At 39.9% G+C, this 23,887-nt stretch overlaps 1 protein-coding gene across 3 annotated transcripts in view; it reads left to right on the top strand.

The window, feature by feature from the left end:
- The window catches only part of LOC134206497 (serine/threonine-protein kinase tousled-like 2), a 383,046-nt gene that overhangs the window by 23,563 nt on the left and 335,596 nt on the right, over positions 1-23,887 (top strand). The window lies entirely within an intron of this gene.

Below are 23,887 nucleotides of genomic sequence, written 5' to 3'. Positions count from 1 at the left end.
TTCTTGTCAAAGCCAGTAAAAAATTCATATGTAACCAATCCCGTGCATTCCTAACACGGACATCAGAATTCAATATGTCACGGGCCTTCGGGTCTACTGGAAGATTTTCTTTGTGTATAAAAGAAGCAGTGCCTGCCGTGTGCGAGTCATTACAATTTGTGACAGCAGCGCGTACTGACGTGCTTTTTGCTCGCGCATTTTTCGTTTCGTTCGTTCGTTCGCTTTTTACCTACACAACGACAGCATGCAGTCACTAGCGGTAGAACTGCCGGTAGGTCTGCGAATATGCATGAAAGAAGTGGGCGCATTTTTTGTCATTCTGGTGTCGGTTGCGATGGATGCAATCGCCCATCGCATTGCTCGGAGTTAACGACTAGAGGCCGATGATGGCTGAGGCAGCGAGGGCAGCGGTGGTGGATGAAGAAGAATAAAATTAGAGAGATTTGGTCTGCTCATCCAGGTGATTGGTTCCATAATCCACATGATCCCGGGATGGGTACGAGTCATGTCATATGACTGACCATATGTTAAGTTGTGCTTAGTACTAAACGACACGTACATTAAAACATGGTTATACTATAACAGTTCTGATTCCCCAGCAAAAAAATCAACTACACTGATGAAAATAAGAATTTAATTAAAATAATTACTTTCATTTATTTGCAGAAGGTATTAGCAATTAAAGATACACAATCAGCAATAGTGTTAATATTCACTTTAGATTTGAAAATTTCGCTGTATTACATATAAATGTTTTAAAAAAGTTCGCAAAAAGTAATTTCCAGAAGAATATTTAAATAAACTATCTCATTCTTTGTTTTTCATTTTCTGAGAAATTATATTATTAAACTTGACGTAGACTCGGAGTTCCGAATCAAAACATAAAATAATTTTTCGTTGATGTATTAGCAGTACATACCTCCTCTATTTTAATAGGGTTACTGCTCCTTGACTTGTTTCTTATTGTTGTGATTTTTTCATCAGTAAGCACGCATGTTAGCAAATAGAAGCAACGAAATTGGTGCTGCATTTCTTTGTTTGGAAAACGAGACAGTTCCAATAAAACAGCACATTTTGCCCAAGCCTAAAAATTTTATAAATCAAAATTTTTAAACTTTAAATACTATTATCAATAAGAAATCTATAAATGCCCTACATTTGCTTGAGTAAATAAGGGCTTAATAGTTAGAATCAAAGCAATTCTAATTATGTATTTAATTATTAGTTTTATTTCCAGAAGTTTTGAATAAACAAATTGCTAATACTTGTACACAGCATGGAAGTTGTCATTTCCAATATCAACACTATAATCAAACTCCAAAGTTAGAAGTTAAATGTAAATTTGTTACGTTTATACAAGTCATACGTCTACTCGCGGTTCTGATGAAAACATTACCCATTGCTCGTTTTTTAATTTTTGAGTCAGTTTAATAACAAGTTGTTAAAAAACAGCGTCTTATTCGAATCGACCTGATCCGAGTTTAATCCTCAATGAGGTTGCAATTGTAATATTTTTTCGATTAACAACATTCTTGACTACCTAAGTACAGTGTACTTGCCACACTAAATACGTATTCATGAAATGAAAGGCATGAAGGAACTTTTAATTAATTACTTTGGAAATGCCAATAGAAAAGCTGGTTGAAAGCAGGCCATGTTCAATTTGGATTGTAGAGCCATTGAAGATCAAAAAGAACTTAATTGTAGATGTAATTATGGCAATTTGTCTCTTGATGACTTTTCGTTAACAATAACCTTAAATATATAAGAAATTAATACCACGGATAGTCCAATTCGATTTTACGATGGTTTCAAACGCATTCTCGGAATATGTTCTCTGTTTCGCACAGCTCTGCGCTGATGGATCATAACCATTGCATTGTCATCATCATCATCATCATCAACAACATCATGACCATCATCACCCGTTTCGAAAGTTCTGGAACAACAGTTCTGATACTGCTTCGTGGTATATAAATGATAAGGTGCGCGCACGGCTGGCAGAGGGACTTTCGGCATCTGGTGGTGCAGTTTGGAGCTCGGGAAACAGGTTGGTTCGCAAACAAGCCAACAAGGTCCGATGCTTACAGTGGTGGGTGGTCCTCAGCAGCTAGGGTTGCGCTCCGTGCTTTGTCCTATTTTAGTTCCACTTCATGTGAGGATCAAACATGACCGTTAACCCTACGAAAATGCATCACAGCAACGTGCATTATGACAATACCAAGTGCATTCGCAGCACGATGATCGAAATTCGCTTCAGAGTTCGGATCGGATGTTGCGAACTGCGCTGGTACTGTACTGTGCTATCCAATTTACGACGACGACGACACAGCTCTCCAAGCTCCCACGTATCCTGGAATTGGAAGCAAAAGGACACACCCGTCCATCGGTGATGGCACCATCGCGAAAGGGAAAAAAATCCCTTTACCTACTCTGGCAGCGTCGTCTGTTTTGTTAGTTGGTCGTATGAATTGCCGGCGTGTGCGGGGAGGGAAACCGAGGCGAACAATGGCAGCCAACTAAACTGCAGAAAACGGAACGGCTGTGGTGCTGATGGTGGTACAACTGAGACCAACAATGTCAACGGCATATGTAGCAACCGGCAACTAAATATATGTGCAGCAGCATCTCCCAGCTTGTAGACGGCTCACCAAATGAATAATCATAAAATCGATATCGGACCTAAACGGGTGTCCTTCTTTTCTGGTGTGTCCTTCAGCTGTTTAGAATAACATGCCTGGATTTGATTGGTCGCTGTAAAATGATCAATCAATTAAATTAACAAAAATTACATAGAGAATAAAATAGCTTGAAACGGGCTTTTGCCTGAAGCTGAAAAAGTTTCTTTAAAAAATTGAAAACCTTTTAGTTTTAGAAGTTAAATTCCTTGAGAAACTGGTGCAGCTTTTTCCTGAGCCCGAAAACAGAAAACTTCTTTCGAAAAGCAAGAATAATTCCTTCCAGAACTAAGAAGCTAGAGGAGCTTCTTCCAGAAGCTGAAAAAGCTTCCTCCTGAAGCTGAAGAAGCTTTCATCAGAAGTTGGAAAACCTTTCTCCAGAAGCTAGGAAAGCTTCCTCCAGAAGCTGGAAAAGCGTCCTCCAGAGGCAGGAAAAACTTCCTCCAGAAGCTGGAAAATCTTCTCATAGGAGCAGGTTAAGCTTCCTCAACAACTGAGAAAGCTTCTCCTAGAAGCTGGAAAGCTTCTCCTAGAAGCTGGAAAGCTTCTCCTAGAAGCTGGAAAGCTTCTCCTAGAAGCTGGAAAGCTTCTCCTAGAAGCTGGAAAGCTTCTCCTAGAAGCTGGAAAGCTTCTCCTAGAAGCTGGAAAGCTTCTCCTAGAAGCTGGAAAGCTTCTCCTAGAAGCTGGGAAAGCTTCTCCTAGAAGCTGGGAAAGCTTCTCCTAGAAGCTGGGAAAGCTTCTCCTAGAAGCTGGGAAAGCTTCTCCTAGAAGCTGGGAAAGCTTCTCCTAGAAGCTGGGAAAGCTTCTCCTAGAAGCTGGGAAAGCTTCTCCTAGAAGCTCGGAAAGCTTCTCCTAGAAGCTCGGAAAGCTTCTCCTAGAAGCTCGGAAAGCTTCTCCTAGAAGCTCGGAAAGCTTCTCCTAGAAGCTCGGAAAGCTTCTCCTAGAAGCTCGGAAAGCTTCTCCTAGAAGCTCGGAAAGCTTCTCCCTAGAAGCTGGTGCTTCTCCTAGAAGCTGGAAGCTTCTCCTAGAAGCTGGAAGCTTCTCCTAGAAGCTGGAAGCTTCTCCTAGAAGCTGGGAAAGCTTCTCCTAGAAGCTGGGAAAGCTTCTCCTAGAAGCTGGGAAAGCTTCTCCTGGAGCTGGAAGCTTCTCCTAGAAGCTGGAAAGCTTCTCCTAGAAGCTGAAGCTTCTCCTAGAAGCTGGAAAGCTTCTCCTCTCCTAGAAGCTGAAAATCTTTTCCTAGAAGCTGAAAGCTTCTCCTAGAAGCTGGAAGCTTCTCCCAACTGGCTTCTCCTAGAAGCTGGGCTTCTCCTGGAAGCTGGAAGCTTCTCCTAGAAGCTGGAAGCTTCTCCTGAAGCTGGAAGCTTCTCCTGGAAACTGGAAAGCTTCTCCTAGAAGCTGGGCTTCTCCTAGAGCTGGAAGCTTCTCCTAGAAGCTGGAAGCTTCTCCTAGAAGCTGGGCTTCTCCTAGAAGCTGGAAGCTTCTCCTGGAGCTGGAAGCTTCTCCAGCTGGGCTTCTCTAGAAGCTGGAAGCTTCTCCTGGAAGCTGGAAGCTTCTCCTAGAGCTGGAAGCTTCTCCAGAAGCTGGAGCTTCTCCAAACTGAAGCTTCTCCTAGAAGCTGGAAGCTTCTCCTAGAAGCTGGGCTTCTCCTAGAAGCTGGAAGCTTCTCTAGAAGCTGGAAGCTTCTCCTAGAAGCTGGAGCTTCTCCTGAAGCTGGAAGCTTCTCCTAGAAGCTGGAAGCTGAAAACTGGAAGCTTCTCTAGAACTGGAAGCTTCTCCTAGAAGCTGGAGCTTCTCCTAGAAGCTGGAAAGCTTCCTGAAGCTTCTCCTAGAAGCTGGAAGCTTCTCCTAGAAGCTGGAAGCTTCTCCTAGAAACTGGAAGCTCCTCCTAGAAGCTGGTAAGCTTCTCCTCTCGCAGAAGCTGGTAAGCTTCTCCTAGAAGCTGAAAGCTTCTCCTAGAAGCTGGGAAAGCTTCTCTAGAAGCTGAAGCTTCTCCTGGAAGCTTCTCCTAGAAGCTGGAAAGCTTCTCCTAGAAGCTGGAAAGCTTCTCCTAGAAGCTGGAAAGCTTCTCCTAGAAGCTGGAAAGCTTCTCCTAGAAGCTGGAAAGCTTCTCCTAGAAGCTGGAAAGTTGTAAAGGTTTGAAAAGTTTCCTTCCAGACGCTGGTAAAGCGCTCTTCTGAAGCTGGAAAAATGTGCTTCAGAACATGAAACAGCTTCATGCTGAAACTGGAATAACTTCCTCCAGAAGCTAGAAACGCTTCCTTTAAGAGCTGGAAAAGCTTCCTGCAGGAAATGGAAAATCTTCCTCTAGAAGTTGGAAAGCTTCCTCCAGAAGCTGAGAAAGCTTCCTCCAGAAGCTGGGAAAGCTTCCTCCAGAAGCTGGGAAAGCTTCCTCCAGAAGCTGGGAAAGCTTCCTCCAGAAGCTGGGAAAGCTTCCTCCAGAAGCTGGGAAAGCTTCCTCCAGAAGCTGGGAAAGCTTCCTCCAGAAGCTGGGAAAGGTTTCTCCAGAAGATGGGAAAGCTTTCGTCAGAAGCTGGAAAAGCTTCCTCCAGAAGCTGGAAAAGCTTCCTCCAGAAGCTGGAAAAGCTTCCTCCAGAAGCTGGGAAAGCTTCCTCCAGGAGCTGGGAAAGCTTTCTCCAGAGGCTGGAAAATAGCTTTTTACCAAAAACCTCATATCCTTGTTCTTGAGTAGTTGCCTCCAGAATATTCTTGAATAATTTCTTCCGAAAAATGTATGAAGTGCTTGAACAAGCTTTCCAAAGGCTGTTTATTAAACTAAAGCTAGGAAAGGTTTTTTCAGAAGTCGCGATAGTCAAGCTGTTTAGAAGTGAGGAGTGATTTTCAGTGACTATTTTCAGTACTTCCAATAATATGGTAAGAACTAATATTCGCACCCTTCTAAAATGTTGATTAATCTTAAAGCTTCTTGCGGATGTATCCATTTAGGATCAATATTCAGTGAAGCAATTAACTCTATGATACGAAACACAATTTGAAATGTTCTTTTTTTCAGAGAAAGGACTCATTATATACCGCAACATATAGAAAAATGGGGATAGAAAAGTTGGTCAAATCAAAGGAGTGGGGCGCGGAATTTATTTTATGTACAGTCTTCTCCGCAAGCTGTGGATCCCTTCGTCGTCGTCGTCGTCGTCAGCTCCACAATGCCTGGTCAAATTCGAGGAAGGCAACGGCAGCTTGATTGCGGAAGGAAAGGTTGATTCTCCATATTTCTGTCACATCGGTGTGGTGGGTATCCCCTTTAGGTTCTTCTCTTTTTTTTCCTGCTCCACACTGCTTTGTCGAGGATGTGCCTACGTGTGTACAAATATTTATGTACCATAAAACGCAATTTTCCGAGAGGTGATGCCATTGCTGGTGTGGGCGAGTGGGTGGTGTCGGGTGGTCCAATGCTCGAGTAGATGGGTGTGACTAAGAAGAAACTCGTTTCGCAACGCGAAATGTAATAAGTAATGTAGTAATAAGTACGAACAGGAATTATCGAGTAACGTCATAAACGAATCAATAATCGCATTTGAAGTGTATTCACGGTAGTCGAATTTGGATGTTGTTACATCATTTCGATCGGGAAAATACGAAAAGTACTAAAATGGGACCGGAGGATGGAGAGCATCCGGTTTATGTAAAGCTCGGGTTCTTTCAGCAATTTTTCTTCTTTTTCACTTGGCTACCAATGCAGTGCCGTGAGAAAACTATAAAAGTGGGAAAGCATCTTTCCGCTCCAGCAGAATATTTCTTTGTGTGCCCTAAAGGAACCGAAAATTTATCAAATTCGCTTGTCAGCAAGATCGTTACACCCTCGAAATAATGTAGCACCGTGATATGTTTGGGTAACTAAAATACTAATGTGGTTGCGTATATTTGCTTCGGAGGATGATAGTGTTGACTTTTTCCACCATTTTCTGCTCCGAAAAGTCAAAACGATTCAGCGGAGGTATCTCGTTTGCAAACTTTCCACTGCTTACGTGAGGAAGAAGAGCTTGAACTTGAGTGGGAGAGTAGGAAAAGTTCTCGTAAATATATAACACTGGTCAACGAGTGATGTTATGTTCGTGCATTATAGTCAAAATTTGACTTGATTTTGAAGCACGTTAAATACTTATAATAGTTACACAATTGTTGCGTTGTAAATAACCAGCGAAAGCTTTCAAATGATTTTCTTAAGCGAAATTTCGATAATTTCTTCTGTATAGTTTATTTAATATTTGGGGCTGATCGTAAGTTTAACTTCGTAACGAGACGTCTCGGTGACCAACGATGTATTTTGAACTCAATTTTATTGAAACTATGCCAGTTTTAAAAAAGAACGCCAACAAATGTTTCGAACCAGTGTCCACAGCACCAGCAGCAACGTTCAGCGAAGGCGCACTGGTACTGATGCTGGGCGGTTGGCTGTCGAAAACGACGACGCATGGATAATGCATTCTCACTTTTGATTCCATTCGTTTGCCACCCTACCACCGACCGGCACCACCGTTGTTATTGTTGTTTGTTTGGGGATACGACACGGACCCCGAATGGAAAGGCGGGTGGTGCGCGGTGCCAACAAACGGAGCTTTTGCCTATAGAGATGCACCGCAGTAGTGCAGCGTAAGTATCCGGAATCTGTGGTGCCCGGTGGAGATGCGTTTGGAGCAGCCAGCATCACCGCGCACCGCATCGGCAGGATTATATGCTACGGGGCTCCCGGTCCGGTACTACATAGATGGGATGCCGAAAAGGGGATGCACACGGAAAGAGTATTTGGAAGGAAATTGAGGAAAACTACACGCATATTTATTGCTTTTGAAGTGGATGCTCTAAAGCTTAAGGAACAGGCGAGAGGGTAGGTGGGTTGTGTTGTGAGGTTGGAGTTTATTGATTAGTTTTGCATGGAATTGGGAATTTTCGGGAAGCGGAAAATCGAATGTCGTTGCAAATTTGGTTGAGCTTCGGTTTGCTGCACTGATAATTTGTCGGAGAAATAAACTATCAAGTAGGTTTGTCGTGTGATTCTGATTCTGTGCAATGTGCATGTCTAAAAATTTGATTATTATAGTTTGTGATGTTCTACTCTTTCTGCAAAAAAAAATCTGCTCTTTGATTGTAAACCATCCTAACGATTATATAATCTAATAGAGTAAGTGCAACTTTTAGGGGGATATTTGAATGTTCTAAAAAGTAATCTGTCAAAAAATGCACGCATGGGTCAGTCGCTTCGCTTTGTGGGCCTTATAAGATACGTATTATGGTGCCGCTTTTGATTGTTGGGAAGCTACTTTAACTGGTGATTATCAAGCCGTTGAATTTCAGTTTTTAAGGAGAACCATTATACACATATTTGTCGGCTTACATAATTAAGATTAGGGAGTGAGTTTTTTAAATCTCTAGATTTAATTTTTTTAAGGACTGCTTCTGCATCAAACGCAGGAGGTCGGGGGTTAAATCCCAGGTCCGTTCCATTCTCCTACTTTGTATCTTTCTCTATATATCTCATGTTCTAGCAATTGCTAGAACTGGAAATGGACTCCATACCGTTTCCATTTCTATTCCTAATACCTTCAACTTGAATATTCTAGCAGTAATCTGCTAGAATTGGAAATGAATTATAAAGCTCGTTTCCTACATCCAATTAGAAATTCCATTAGTTGCTTTCTCCTATCTATCACATTGGCAGCTCGTTAACCAAGACGGACCACTGCCTCTCGAACCTAACCCAAAAATTCCATCAAATTCCGCATGAACTCGTGGCAAGTGCAGAGGTATATTCGGCTTGCAGTGGGCGAGTGATTGCATTATAATTTCCTCCCCCTTCCCTACATTGTGCATTGAAGATGTGTGCTAGTCCCAAGCAAACATCTGTCGGTTCCCTGTGCAAGAACAGCGGATCTGGTCGTAATGGAGTAGCAACTACGATCAGTCAATTAAGCTCAAGCTCTCTAGATTTAATTTTTTAAGATTTTCCGCTCTCCGAATTCTTAAATATAGATTTCTATTTTATTAGCTCTTAATATTCACCATCTAGTTAATAATAGTTGATTAATATCTAGTTTTCTATACTTTAAAATTTTGATTTTTGTTAATTTAAAAAAAAATCTAATATTTGAAATTTAAAAAGCTTATAAATGTTTAATTCAAGAAATATAAATATTTTAGAGTTTAAATTTGAGAGAAAAAAATTGTGTTCAAAAAATCAAAAGTTTTTAAGATTTTAAATATTTAAGAATTTATAAAGTCACAAATTGAAAAAATGTATAGTCTTGAAAATTCATGAATTCAAAAATTTTACAATGTAAAAGGATTATTTATTTATTCAGACTAAGGCCGGAGTGGCCTGTGCGGTATATAAGAGTCTTCTCCATTCGGCTCGGTCCATGGCTACACGTCGCCAACCACGCAGTCTACGGAGTGTCCACAAGTCATCTTCCACCTGATCGATCCACCTTGCCCGCTGCGCACCTCGCCTTCTTGTGCCTGTCGGATCGTTGTCGAGAACCATTTTCACCGGGTTACTGTCCGACATTCTGGCTACGTGTCCGGCCCACCGCAGTCGTCCGATTTTCGCGGTGTGAACGATGGATGGTTCTCCCAACAGCTGATGCAACTCGTGGTTCATTCGCCTCCTCCACGTACCGTCCGCCATCTGCACCCCACCATAGATGGTACGCAGCACTTTCCTTTCGAAAACTCCAAGTGCGCGTTGGTCCTCCACGAGCATTGTCCAGGTCTCGTGTCCGTAGAGGACTACCAGTCAAATGAGCGTTTTGTAGATGGTCAGTTTGGTACGGCGGCGAACTCTATTCGATCGGAGCGTCGTGTAAAGTATGTACGATTTCCAGCCACTATGCGTCTCCGAATTTCTCTGCTGGTGTCATTTTCGGCAGTCACCAGTGAGCCCAAGTACACAAATTCTTCTACCACCTCGATTTCGTCACCACCGATGCAAACTCGCGGTGGGTGGCTCACATTGTCTTCTCTTGAACCTCTTCCTATCATGTACTTCGTCTTCGACGTGTTGATGACTAGTCCGATCCGCTTAGCTTCCCTCTTTAGTCTGATGTAGGCTTCCTCCATCTTCTCAAAGTTACGTGCCATAATATCTATGTCGTCGGCGAAACCAAATAGCTGGACGGACTTATTGAAAATTGTACCACTCGTGTTAATCCCTGCTCTTCGTATTACCCCTTCCAAAGCGATGTTGAATAGCAGACACGAAAGACCATCACCTTGCCGTAACCCTCTGCGGGTTTCGAAGGGACTCGAGAATGCCCCTGAAACTCGAACTACGCACATCACCCGATCCATCGTCGCTTTGATCAACCGTGTCAGTTTATCCGGAAAACCGTGTTCGTGCATTAGCTGCCATAGCTGGTCCCGATAGATTGTATCATATGCGGCTTTGAAGTCGATGAATAGATGATGTGTGGGCACGTTGTATTCGCGGCATTTCTGCAGTACTTGGCGAATGGCGAACACCTGGTCCGTGGTGGAGCGTTCGCATAAAACCCGCCTGGTACTGCCCCACGAACTCCCTTGCAATTGGTACTAGTCGACGGCATAAAATTTGGGAGAGTACCTTGTAGGCGGCGTTCAGCAATGTGATTGCGCGGTAGTTGCTACAATCCAGCTTATCGCCCTTTTCGTAGATGGGACACACGACACCTTCCATCCACTCCTGCGGCAGAACCTCATCCTCCCAAACCTTGGTAATCACCCAGTGCAGCGCTCTAGCCAGTGCCTCACCACCGTGTTTAAACAGCTCTCCTGGTAGTTGGTCAACTCCAGGGGCTTTGTTGTTTTCAGCCGGCCGATCTCCTCCTGGATTTCCTGGAGATTCGGAGCCGGAAGTCGCATGTCCTGCGCGCGTGCTCCTAGGTTCATTACCATGCCGCCACCGTTGTCTGCCATATCGACATTCAGGTGCTCTTCGTAGTGCTGCCGCCATCATTGGATCATTGGATCACCTCACGCTCGTTTGTAAGAAGGTTCCCGTTTATGTCCTTACACATATCGGGCTGTGGCACGTGGCCCTTACGTGAATGGTTCAACTTCGCATAGAACTTCCGTGCGTTATTAGCGCAGTATAGTTACTCCGTCTCTTCACGGTCTCGATCTTCCTGCTGGCGCTTCTTCCTCCGGAAAATCGAGTTTTGTCTGTTCCGCGTCCGTTTGTATCGTGCCTCCTTCGCCCTCGTGCGGTGTTGCAGCAATCTCGCCCATGCTGCATTCTTCTCCTCAACTAACTGCTCACATTCGCCGTCATACCAGTCGTTTCTCTGATCCGGACCCACCGTGCCTAGTGCAGCGGTTGCGGTGCTTCCAATGGCGGATCGAATATCTCTCCAGCCATCTTCAAGAGATGCTGCGCCTAGCTGCTCTTCCGTTGGGAGTGCCACTTCCAGCTGCTGTGCGTAGTCTTGGGCTAGCCTACCGTCTTGTAGCCGCCCAATGTTTAGCCGCGGCGGACGACTCCGACGCGTGTTGATCACCGTCGAGAGTTTTGAGCGCAGGCATACTGCAACGAGGTAGTGGTCGGATTCAATATTCGCACTGCGGGAAGTGCGTACGTTCGTGATGTCGGAGAAGAATTTACCGTCGATTAGAACGTGGTCGATTTGGTTTTCCGTTACTTGATTAGGTGATTTCCATGTGGCCTTGTGGATATTCTTGTGGGGGAAGAAAGTGCTTTGAACTACCATTCCGCGGGAGGCTGCAAAGAGTATGCATCGTTGGCCGTTGTCGTTCGATACGGTATGCAGACTATCCGGTCCGATGACCGGTCTATACATTTCCTCCCTTCCTACCTGAGCGTTCATGTCACCGATGACGATTTTGACGTCCCGCACTGGGCATAAATCGTATGTCTGCTCCAGCTGCGCATAGAACGCTTCTTCCCGTCGTCGGATCTCCCTTCGTGTGGGCAGTGCACGTTGATGATGCTATAGTTGAAGAAACGGCCTTTAATCCTCAGCTTGCACATCCTGCCACCCAATCACGCGTTGGCGCATCCAGCACTAGGAAGCCGGTTCTCAGCTCGTTGGTGGTGCCATAGCTTTGGAAGAAGGTAGCCGCTCGATGCCCGCTTTTCCACACTTTCTGTCCTGTCCAGCAGATTTCCTGCAGCGCTATGACATCGAAGTTGCGGGGATGTAATTCATCGTAGATTATCCTGTCGCAACCTGCGAAGCCTAGCGACTTGCAGTTCCATGTTCCAAGCTTCCAATCGTGATCCTTTATTCGTCGCCTAGGTCTTTGCCGATTGTATCGAGTCGTATTATCTTCTATGTCGTTCGTAATAGTTGTTTTTAAAGGCGGCTTATTGGGCCTGCGCAAATCTCCTGTCTAGTCGGAGGGCCGTGTCAAGGCTGTTTAGCGTCCCACCTAACACCTGGACTTGGGCTTGTGCGCTTTGAGCGGCACACGGTCGCTTTGGCGGAGTCTACTTGCGGATTCATGCAGCTTTTTATAGAGGTTTAACAGGGCCCTTCTTACGAACGAGCGTGAGGTGATCCAAAGGTGGCGGCAGCACTACGAAGAGCACCTGAATGGCGATGTGGCAGACGAAGATGGCGGTATGGTGATGGACCTGAAAGAACGCGTATGGGACATAATTTTACCGGCCCCAGATCTCCAGGAAATCCAGGAGGAGATTGGCCGGCTGAAGAACAACAAAGCCCCTGGGGTTGACCAACTACCAGGAGAGCTATTTAAACACGGTGGTGAGGCACTGGCTAGAGCGCTGCACTGGGTCATTACCAAGATTTGGGAGGAGGAAGTTTTGCCGCAGGAGTGGATGGAAAGCGTTGTGTTTCCCATCTACAAAAAGGGCGATAAGCTGGATTGTAGCAACTACCGCGCAATCACATTGCTGAACGCCGCCTACAAGGTACTCTCCCAAATTTTATGCCGTCGACTAGCACCAACTGCAAGGGAGTTCGTGGGGCAGTACCAGGCGGGTTTTATGGGCGAACGCTCCACCACGGACCAGGTGTTCGCCATTCGCCAAGTACTGCAGAAATGCCGCGAAAACAACGTGCCCACACATCATCTATTCATCGACTTCAAAGCCGCATATGATACAATCGATCGGGACCAGCTATGGCAGCTAATACACGAACACGGATTTCCGGATAAACTGACACGGTTGATCAAAGCGACGATGGATCGGGTGATGTGCGTAGTTCGAGTTTCAGGGGCATTCTCGAGTCTCTTCGAAACCCGCAGAGGGTTACGGCAAGGTGATGGTCTTTCGTGTCTGCTATTCATCATCGCTTTGGAAGGGGTAATACGAAGAGCAGGGATTAACACGTGTGGTACAATTTTCAATAAGTTCGTCCAGCTATTTGGCTTCGCCGACGACATAGATATTATGGCACGTAACTATGAGAAGATGGAGGAAGCCTACATCAGACTGAAAAGGGAAGTTAAGCGGATCGGACTAGTCATCAACACGTCGAAAACGAAGTACATGATAGGAAGAGGTTCAAGTTCAAGAGAAGGCAATGTGAGCCACCCACCGCGAGTTTGCATCGGTGGTGACGAAATCGAGGTGGTAGAAGAATAATTATTTGTGTACTTGGGCTCACTGGTGACTGCCGAAAATGACACCAGCAGAGAAATTTGGAAACGCATAGTGGCTGGAAATCGTACGTACTTTGGACTCCGCAAGACGCTCAGATCGAATAGAGTTCGCCGCCGCATCAAACTGACAATCTACAAAACGCTCATTAGAACGGTGGTCCTCTACGGACACGAGACCTGGACGATGCTCGTGGAGGACCAACGCGCACTTGGAGTTTTCTAAAATAAAGTGCTGCGTACCATCTATGGTGGGGTGCAGATGGCGGACGGTACGTGGAGGAGGCGAATGAACCACGAGTCGCATGAGTTGTTGGGAGAACCATCTATCGTTCACACCACGAAAATCGGACGACTGCGGTGGGTCGGGCACGTAGCCAGAATGGCGGACAGTAACCCGGTTAAAATAATTCTCGACAACGATCCGACGGGCACAAGAAGGCGAGGTGCGCAGCGGGCAAGGTGGATCGATCAGGTGGAAGATGACTTGCGGACCCTCCGTATATTGCGTGGTTGGCGGCTAAGGCTTCGGCCTTAGTCTGAATAAATAAATAATATTAATTATTATTAAGTAATATTGAATTTAAAAAAAATAAAAATATTTTTTTTATTTAGAGATTTAAAATTTAAAATTTAGGTGTTCATAATTATTAAAAAAAAGCGTCAAAAAAATAAATTAACAAATTTAAAATTATACGAAATTAAAAATATAAAAATATAAATATATAAAAAATCGATATAAAAAATACCACAATTTCATTAATTAAAAAACTGTTGCTGTAAATCTAGTTAATAAAGATTTTGAAAACCTTCAAGGTGGTTTATAAATCTCGCCCTAACTCGACGATCTATAACACGATATTTTCCCTTACTCGATGGCATTCAAAGTCCCTTAAATCTAGCATACTGCAATCCCTACGTAAGTTGTTACCTCTCTTACTCGACGCCGAAGTTATTTTCTAATGCATTTTCTCCTCACTAACTGGATGTTGTCAGAATCAGTTCACATGCACGATATACACGATGTCGAGCCTCAATCCGTTTGGTCGAATGCCTTTTGGCCGAACGAGTCATTTGGCGGAATAGTTGAAACAAAAATATATTTAGTTTTTTAGTGAGTAATGAGAAGTAAGTAGTGAAGAGATTAGCTAGCTTCGGGGTGAAAATCTCTTTTATGTTCTGTCTGTGTTCAAAAAACTTACGTTGTCTGTGCTCTGGGGTCAAATTGACCCCAAATTAAAATTGCTATAACTTTTTTATAGTTTGGCCGATTTTGGATTTTTGGGGCTGTTTAGAAAGATAATTTAATCATCTTTCAGGTCGTAACCAAAGATTGCGGGGAGGGGTTTTAGTGAGCAAGGGTACAAAAACAGTGATTTTTCATGATTATTTTACTTATATCCGTATTGAACTGCACCTTTTTTAAAAAGTTTATGCTGGAAGGCGTGTGTTTTGGCACGAGGCGTTGATAAGTTTAGAACTTGGCCGCCACCCAAGCAACACACACCAGCGCAAGAGGTGGAGCCTATTTGCAACATCTTGTGGCTACAATGAAAATAAAAACACAAAACCAACCGGGAATCGAACCATGGACCTTGAGATTTGCAACCTTCTACTATAACCATCACACCAACAATTCTATTTAGAGATTCTGCTACAAGTGCCAGGGTAGAAATATTTCACAGTCAATGCAGTGAAAAACATGGATCTCAGTAAAATCTGCAGTCGCCTTCATCGCCGCCGCGATGAGTGCGACTGGGTGCAGCTCGAAAAATCATTTCCAACACCGACCATTCAATTTCACATTCAGCTACTCACAAGTCGCTCTGACAGGCTGCTCAGTTCGCGCCTCACCGTATGACTGTGGTGGCCCATTTAAACGCGTGGTGATTTTTTCAATTTGCTGGGTGAATGTGTACATTTTGCTGTGGTAAATTTCATCTTCGCGGCGCAGTGGTTGATGTGAGTTCTGTTGTTTACTTTTCTGCCTCTCTGGGAATGTGAGGCTGATTTCAAAGCAGGAAGAAAATAAAAACATGATATAAAAAAACATCACCTTCATCCAGTGCTGCCGAAAATTTACAACCCTGACATGTGCACTACATAAACAACAAAGTCATTTGTAACTTCATTGTACCTTATACGGAACATGCCGGACTGTCAAAACTAAAATACTGCTCAGCTGAGCTCAAAGTGTTTTGCAACATATCAGAAACATTGTCGTAACAGCAATGAACCGAAGTGTTATTAATTCTGCAACTTATCTGTTTTGTTTCTGATATGAAACACATTGAATTTTAAACCACCCAAGAAGTCAGATGGGTAGAATATTGCGACGCCACTGAAACGGAAATGAAACATTGTGTTTTTCTGAAACTGGGAAGTGGCTTTAATGTGGCTCGATGTATTGCCAGTGTCTTCAATGCAATTTATTAGGAACAAACACATATTTGAAAGATGTCTTGTGCTGTTTGGGCAGGTGGTGGTATATTTGAACTCATTATTTTAGACTACTCAAGATATTCCGATATATAGCATTCTCCTAAGTGTAAATATTCTTATCGCACAAATTTAAAATTTGTTTAAATGGCGTCTTGATCAAAAGTCGCCTAGTGAGAATGGGCTGTGTTGTGATGGAAGTAATAATTGGGAATTTTACAAATACCTAGGCGGCAAATTGGCTGATCTTTGGTTGCGCATGTGAACCCAAAGGCATGAATTCCAGGGTGTTATTGGATGACCTAAAACATATTCTGTGAACACATTCTATTATTTGCAATATCGCTGGAGCAGGTTGAATACAAAGAAAACTTTTGATGAACTCTATAACAACATTCATGTTTGCCAAAAATGCTACAAACCAAAATACATCAGATCTCACATGGAACAATATACTCAAATATAACAGCTCACTAGCACCGCATCTTGGAAGAAGTGCTCATTATATCGAGCACCGCTTTGTAGTCCTGGATATCCTGAACCACGTTGCCGAAAACAACTTGGGTGTAGGTATGGGGGATCTCAAGCTAAAGCAATATTTCAAATATGCAAAAATATTGCTAGTACACCAGTGCCGCCTATTTGTAAATTTCCTAATTATTTATTCCGTTACATGACAGTCCATTCCCACCAGACGAACTTTATTAAAGACGTCATATTTACAAATTTCAAATTTGTGCGATAAGAATATTTACAATGAGGAAAATTTCATATATCGGAATTACTTGAGTAGTCTAAAATAATGAATTCAAATATACCGCCACCTAGCGACCAAGCTCTAAACTAATCAATGCCTCATGTCAAAGCATACGCCCTTCTGCATAACCTTTTTGAAAAGGTGCAGCTCAAAATGGGTAGAATTTTCAGATATAAGTAAAATTAGCATGAAACATCACTGTTTTTGTACCCTTTTTTACGAAAACCCCTCCTCGCGCTGCCTCGGAGAGAACAAAGCAGAGAAAGGCACTGCTGCTGTACCGTCGACCAATAACAGCTGAATTGATGGATGCCCCCACCAAGGGTAGTACACTAAATTAATGATTTTGTGTGTGTTACTTCTACGTGAAGTTAAACGATTTACAATGATATGGAAATGCTAATATCATCTTCCGAAGCAGCTAAGTTGGTTGCGACGAGACGGACGCAATGAGAAAACAGAACTGTGCAATAAAAATCCTATTCGACTAAATGCTGATGTCATATTAGAAATTTGGAGACAGTACTCGTCGATAGAAAATCCTTCCGCACGCGATGGCATATGAGCAAATCATTACAGAGCGTTAATGAATAAAGCTTCCAATGAATGATTAAATTTGTTATGATTAAATCATTCAACTCTATGATTAATGATTATGAATAATGATTTATTCGTTTTTGACAATGATTAATGATTTTTTTTTGTCTTTATTAAGGAGACTTTCAGCTCGAGGCTGGCTTGTCTCCGGAAAGATGATTAATGATTATGATTAACGAATAAATTAATTTTTGACAATGATTAACGATTATGATTAATGATTAAAACATTTGGAGTATGATTAACGATTACCGATCGTGATTAAATGTTGACACAATATGTGTATGATTAATGATTAACGATCGATATGATTAATGATTGATGATTATGAATAATCAAATTGAATGATTTGCATAGTGATCAAAGGGCAAGTAACCTTTCTTTCAAATTGGGCTATTAAAAGGTATAAAAATTATATGATTATGATTGAAGATTAATGAATAAAAGCGATGTACGCAATGATTAAAATTGATGATTAATGAATAAACTCAAAGCAATTATGAATATGATTAGTGATTAATGATTAAATGTAAAATTCTATGATTAACGATTAGTGATGAATGATTAAATCGTATTTTTGTATGATTATGAATAATAAATAATGATTAAATAACCCATTATTCATTAATCATGATTAAATCTATGATTAATCACTAATGCTCTGAATCAAACCACCTTCCTTTTGCCAGTGGAGATGATATATCAGCTTCTACATTGATATTCTTTCCTACCCCTTCATACGGGAGCTTGGCAGAAGAAAGGTCGTGTGATATGTGCCATCACAAATATTGCCCTCTGCTCGCTTTCAAATCGACTTCTATAAAAACATTATTCATGCCTGCCGTATCCTAACGGAACTATCAATTCTATACTTTTGCCTCTAATTCTATCATGAATATGTACGTCTAAGTTTGGAAGATGATATTAGCATTTCCATATCATTGTAAATCGTTTAACTTCACGTAGAAGTAACACACACAAAATGATTAATTTAGTGATTCTTAAATTAATTCTTATCACTTCCTTCCCTTTGGCTCCCTTCTCCCTCCTTTTTTCTTCCTTACTTTTTCTTTCTTCTATTTCCTTCATCCTTATTCTTCCTCTTCTTTTCTTCTTTCATTTTATTTGTTTCTTCCCTTCTTCTTTCATCCATATTAATTTTCTTCTCATCTTCCATTTTTCTTTCTCTTCCCTAATTTGTTGTTGCTAATTCCTTCTTTATTCTTCCATCCTTTCTCCGTTCTTTCTTTTTCCTTCATCCATATTTTTTCTTCTTCCTTCTGTTTGATATCTCAGTTAAAGGTATAATTATTTTGAAATTTGAATATTTAAAAATTAAAAGTGTTAAAAATTTAAATTTGAATTCCAAAATTCTAAGAAACATGTAATTTGAAAAAAAAATCTAAATTTTGATGATTTTTTCTGAAAATATAAAAATTAAGAAAATTTAAAATCTCTGGAATTCAAAAATTAGAGACTAAAATATAAAAAAACAACAACCTAAATTTGAAATATTACTAATTTGAAATTGTGACTATTTCAAAATCTAATAGTTAAAATATTTTAAAATAAAAAATCTCATCAAAAACTTGAAAATTTGATAGATTTTATAATATATAGGGGAACTGTTCCGATCTCCATCTCACTGTACATTAGAGTGGGGCGTCATGGTCATTTTTTCAAATCAATGGTTTTTCGAAGCCATTCTGGGTCCTGAACAACTGTGCAGAATTTGGGACCGATTGGTTGCTTCCTCGCTTTCCGCATCGCATTTGAAGTTTGTATGGAAATTAGTATGGGAGAACGTATATTTTTGCATTTCTACTACTACAGGTTTCAGTTCATCGTAAACCAAGTGGCACATTGCGTTAAAGTATAACCCAAAGGATGCCGAAAAACTTTGCTGAAGAAGGCACGTTGCTGGGGGGCTGTCCACAAACCACGTAGACCGAAATTTCACTTTTTCAAACCCCCCCGTCCTCCCTAGTAGACTTTCGTAGACTTTTTCAAAACCCCTCCCTCCCCCCCATGGTGTCTACGTAGACTTTACCAAATTTTACAAAACATCATATATGATTGGAAAATATGGAAATCAACCACGTTTTAAGCAATTCAGCTATTCAATTCCATTTCCATGTAAACATTACAACAAAATTCGAATTTCAAACTTAACAAAATCACAATGAACAAAATCCAACAAAACAAAAATCAAATTGAAACGAAATCAAATTTAATGCTCTGTTCATAACTCCTGAAATCAAATCTCAAAGCCAATTAATTTAATTACTTTTGAATTCAATTCCTCCTAAAGGTGTGCCACCACCATCGCCAACATTTTTGCATCGGCGCGCCACTGATAAAATCTGTTACGCATCTGACCTATAATTCTCAAAGCCGGTTCAAAATTGTAAAAACCGTGAATTGTAAGAATTTAGAAAAAGTTGAAATTTTGAGAAAGTCAAGTCTACATTCCAATAAGTTTTGCGTGGAAATTTCGTAAAATTTCCCATTTGATAAGCTTGAAATACTCCAAAGAACTCTCCGTGATAATTCCGATGCTTTTCTTGAAAATTCCATGCAATATCCCGCTGAATAATCATCTGTTGAATAAATCCCAAGATTTTTCTTTTAAATTCCAAAAGTTTCCCCGTTAAAAAACCCGGGTAATTTTCCGTGAAAATTTAAAATATTTCCCGAGGTAATTTTTAGTTTAAACGTACATTCCGAAATATTTCCCGTGGCAATTCAGAATGGTTTGCTACGATTTTTTTTAAATTTCTCTTGCTAATTTGGAGCAGTTTTTTGAGGCAATTAAAATAAATCTTATGAGCATTCAAAAAATATTTTCTGGATATTTTTCGGTGGAAATTATGGAGAATTTTCAGTTGAACTTTTTATGAACTTCTCGTAAAAAATTTGAATAAATTTTCATAAAAATTGGAAAGGCTTTTTTACAAAAATTGCATTTTTTTTGTGGAAACTCAAACTGTTTTTGGTGGGAAATTCAAATAATTTCTCGTGAAAGTTTTCAACAATTTATTTAGAAATTTCGAAAATTTTCCACCGATAATTCCAAAGAATTTGCATTAGAACTGCCGAAGAAATTTACGAAGGAGAATTTTGCTTAATTTGCAATGAATTCCTCGCAAATATTCCGAAGAATTTCCGAAATTAAGCAAAAAATTTCGGGGACTTCCCAGAAAATCTCCAGTGAATATTCTGAAGGGTTTCTCGCGGAAATTTCGGAGAATTCCCCTTACATGTTCCAAAGAATATCTTTTAGACATTCCAAAGGCTTTTTTTGTGGATATTCCAAAATGCTTTTCTTTTAAATTCCAAACAAATCCGTTGAAGTACGACATAATTTAAATAGTTCTCAAAGAAGTTCCTGCCGAAACGAAATTCTAGTAGAATCTGCAGTAAAATCCTAGTGAAGATTTTGAAAAAAAAAAATCGAAAGTTTTTATAGAATACTTTGGAGAAGTTTCCTGCTCAACACAGAAGAATTTCCTGGTGTGAAATCCATGATAGTTTTAAGCCATAGCTCAGACTTTTACTTTAGTGAAATTCATTACATTTTTAAGGAGAAACGCAAGAGATTATTTGGTAAAGTTTTGCAAAAAAAATGGGAACATCCTAAACAAATCAAACAAGTGAACTTCACACGAAGCTGCTGTATAAATCGCTTTAAAAAAATAAAATCAAAAAGTCTACGTAGACTTTTGGTATACCCCCCCGTCCCCCTTCGTAGACTATCGTAGACTTTTGGTATACCCCTCCCTCTCTCTAAAAAGTCTACGTGGTTTATGGACAGCCCCTGGGACGTCCACAAAAAAAGTTATAACGCTTCGAACATTGAGTATTCAAACCATATGCAAAAAATCGTTTATTCTGCCAGCACTGCCGAACTACGTAGACCAATAATTTAACTGAGTGTTATTTCAAAATAATTGATCTTACAGGGCTTTAGAGCTAATGGGAGCTATCCGGAATCATCTCACAAAGAAAAAAATCCGACAAGAAGAAAGATGGGTTTTGCCCTTCAATAACCATAGGGCGTCCGGTAGTGCTGGCAGAAACATTGATTTCTTGTATATGGTTTGAACAATCAATTTTCGAAACGTAATAGCATTTTTTGTAAACCTTCCAGCTATGTACCTTCTTCGGCAAAGTCTTTCGGCATCTTCCAGACTATATGCTAACGTATTGAGTCACGTGATTGATGATAAATTGAAGCCCCCAATAGCAAAAATGTAAAAAAGTAAGTTTTCCCATACTAATCTCCATGTAAATTTAAAACGCGATGCGGCATGCGAGGTCGCAACCAATCGAGCCCATATTTTGCACAGTTGATTGGGGTCCCAAAACGATTCAGAAAAACCTTGATCTCACTTGATCAGACGAAGTTTGCAATTCACCATACAACTGCGCCCCACTCTACTGTACATATAACCATCTCATCGCTAAACAAAGAAATATGGGACCAAATTCGTCGCATCTTTTTGTCAACATGCGTGCTCACTGCTGAAAAAAATCACAAAAATAATAAACAAACCAAATTCCTTTCAATTGCTTTGTTTTTTATAGGATGGAAATAGGAGCTATGAGATGAAGTGGCAAACCGTTCCCCTAGTACTAATCAACAGAAGTGGAGAAAATTGAGTTTAAATTCAAATTGAAAATTTGAAATTTTGATTATTATAATTGAAAAATTTAATTTTTTTTTTAATTATGGGTTTTAATTTTTTTATTAAATTTATAATTTTCAAGAATTAATTCACACATTTTTGAATAAGTAGGTACAAAAATCAAATAATTTCAAAATAATTAATTGTCAAATTAAAAATTTTGAAAATGTAACTTTGAAAATTTGAATATTTGCATAAATGAAAATATTGTTCCTTAAAAACTTGAGAACTTTAAAATTTTGGAAATTTAACGATTTGTAAATTTATTAATTACCAGAAATATGAAATTTTTAGAAAAATATATTAAGCTCGTTTAGTGGAATGTATTAAACCGTCTACGACGAATTAAGTACTGTCCATTTAATTCCACCAGTTAATTTTCGTTATCTTTGCAGATACGTATTTCGACCACAACTGTGTGGTCGTCTTCAGTGTCTTGTACTTGACTCGACTCTTGTACTAAGTCGAGTCAAGTACAAGACACTGAAGACGACCACACAGTTGTGGTCGAAATACGTATCTGCAAAGATAACGAAAATTAACTGGTGGAATTAAATGGACAGTACTTAATTCGTCTTAGACGGTTTGATGAAATTTTTATTAATGAATTAAAAAGTAAAAAAAAAAATCCAAAAATTCAAGAAATTTAGGTCTTAAACCCTATTTTGAACAGTTTCAAAATTTCAAAATATAAAAATTTTAAAGGCGATTTAGTTTTTTAATTTTAAAATAAGAATTTCGAAATTCTCATTATTTTCTTATTCCAAATCTCAAGTTATTTTTTTTAATTTAGGAGAAAAACTTAGAAGTTTCATTTTTTTTTATTTATGATTTTATAATTATAAAACTTTTTAAATTCAAAAATTAAAAAAAAGCAAATTTTTTAGTTAAGTTGAGTTGAAAGTTCAAAAATTATAAAATTTGGGGGATTTGATAATTGTCAAAAAATTAAAATTGAATGAAATTTTTAAATTTAATTTTTTTTTTCAGGTTTGTTTATTTTTGGCAGGCTCAAAATTTAATGATAAAAAATGAAAAAAATTAAAATTTGCTAATTAACTAAGATTTTTTTAATTAAAAAAATTAGGATTTTTTTTATTTTTAATTTGAAATTTTCGAGATTAAAAATCTAAAAATAGAAATTTAAGTTTATTTTGTCAAAATAATGTTAGTTTTTATAATGGTAGACTCATTCCTGTTTGGCAAGTTGCGGAGCCGCAATTCTCTAGTATGATATTTTATAGTTGATATCATCTTATCCTTACAGTTGGTATAGGGAAGTGACATATACCATATTATTCGTGGGGATTCATAGTCTGAAAATCACTTTATTCTCGCTTTGGTTTTCATCAAAACTGGCTCAAGTTTTTTTTTTCACTGAATAAATTCAAATATTTATTCTGTATTTCATCGGCACGTCTAATGTAAACAAAAACGGCCTGCGAACTAAGGAAGCATCTTCTTGAGCTAGCTCAGGAAAATATCGATCAAACTGTTGCATCAGTGAGTCAAGATGAGCCATAATTTACAATTTGAGATCTGCAACTAAATTAGTTAATCCTGTTTCAATCAAAATTCACAGTTCATCGAAACTTGTAATATTTCCTGTGGCGTTTCCTTAACCTCAGTCTACCTGTGCACTGGGTTTAAATTTGAGGAATTGGTGTTCGGACAAGCATACATCAACTAGATTTTGATTAGTTTAAACGTGTCTGATAATTTTATTTCCCATTTGAGCTGTCAAAATACCATAATTTTCATTTTTTGAGTCAGTGCACAGGTAAAAAGTGAGGTTACGCGACGCCACTGAATATTTCCTACACTGACTTTGCATTGTCAGTTTTTAACATTTGCTTGCAAAATGTTACTGAACTGAATCAGATTGGTTTTCTAACTTCACTTTCAGCGAGTTAAGCTGTTGTATGAAAAGTGAGCGAGACGTTTCTGCCATCCTCCTTCATTGAAATTGACAAGCAAAAAATGTCTATTCAAGCTTTCCAAGGAAATAAATTTCATCCCTCAATTAAAAAACGTTAAGAATATTTGAAAACTAACAAAACGGCAGTGTAGAAAAGAAACCTCGTGATCTTCATTCATTTATTTGCAGAGTTTTTCGTACAAACATGTGTTGAGAGCTTCATATTTGATTCACA

This window comes from Armigeres subalbatus, chromosome 1 (genome assembly GCF_024139115.2).
Source record: "Armigeres subalbatus isolate Guangzhou_Male chromosome 1, GZ_Asu_2, whole genome shotgun sequence".
NCBI lineage: Eukaryota > Metazoa > Arthropoda > Insecta > Diptera > Culicidae > Armigeres > Armigeres subalbatus.
Note: the sequence above shows the minus strand (reverse complement) of the source record. Positions and strands in the feature narration are given on the sequence as shown.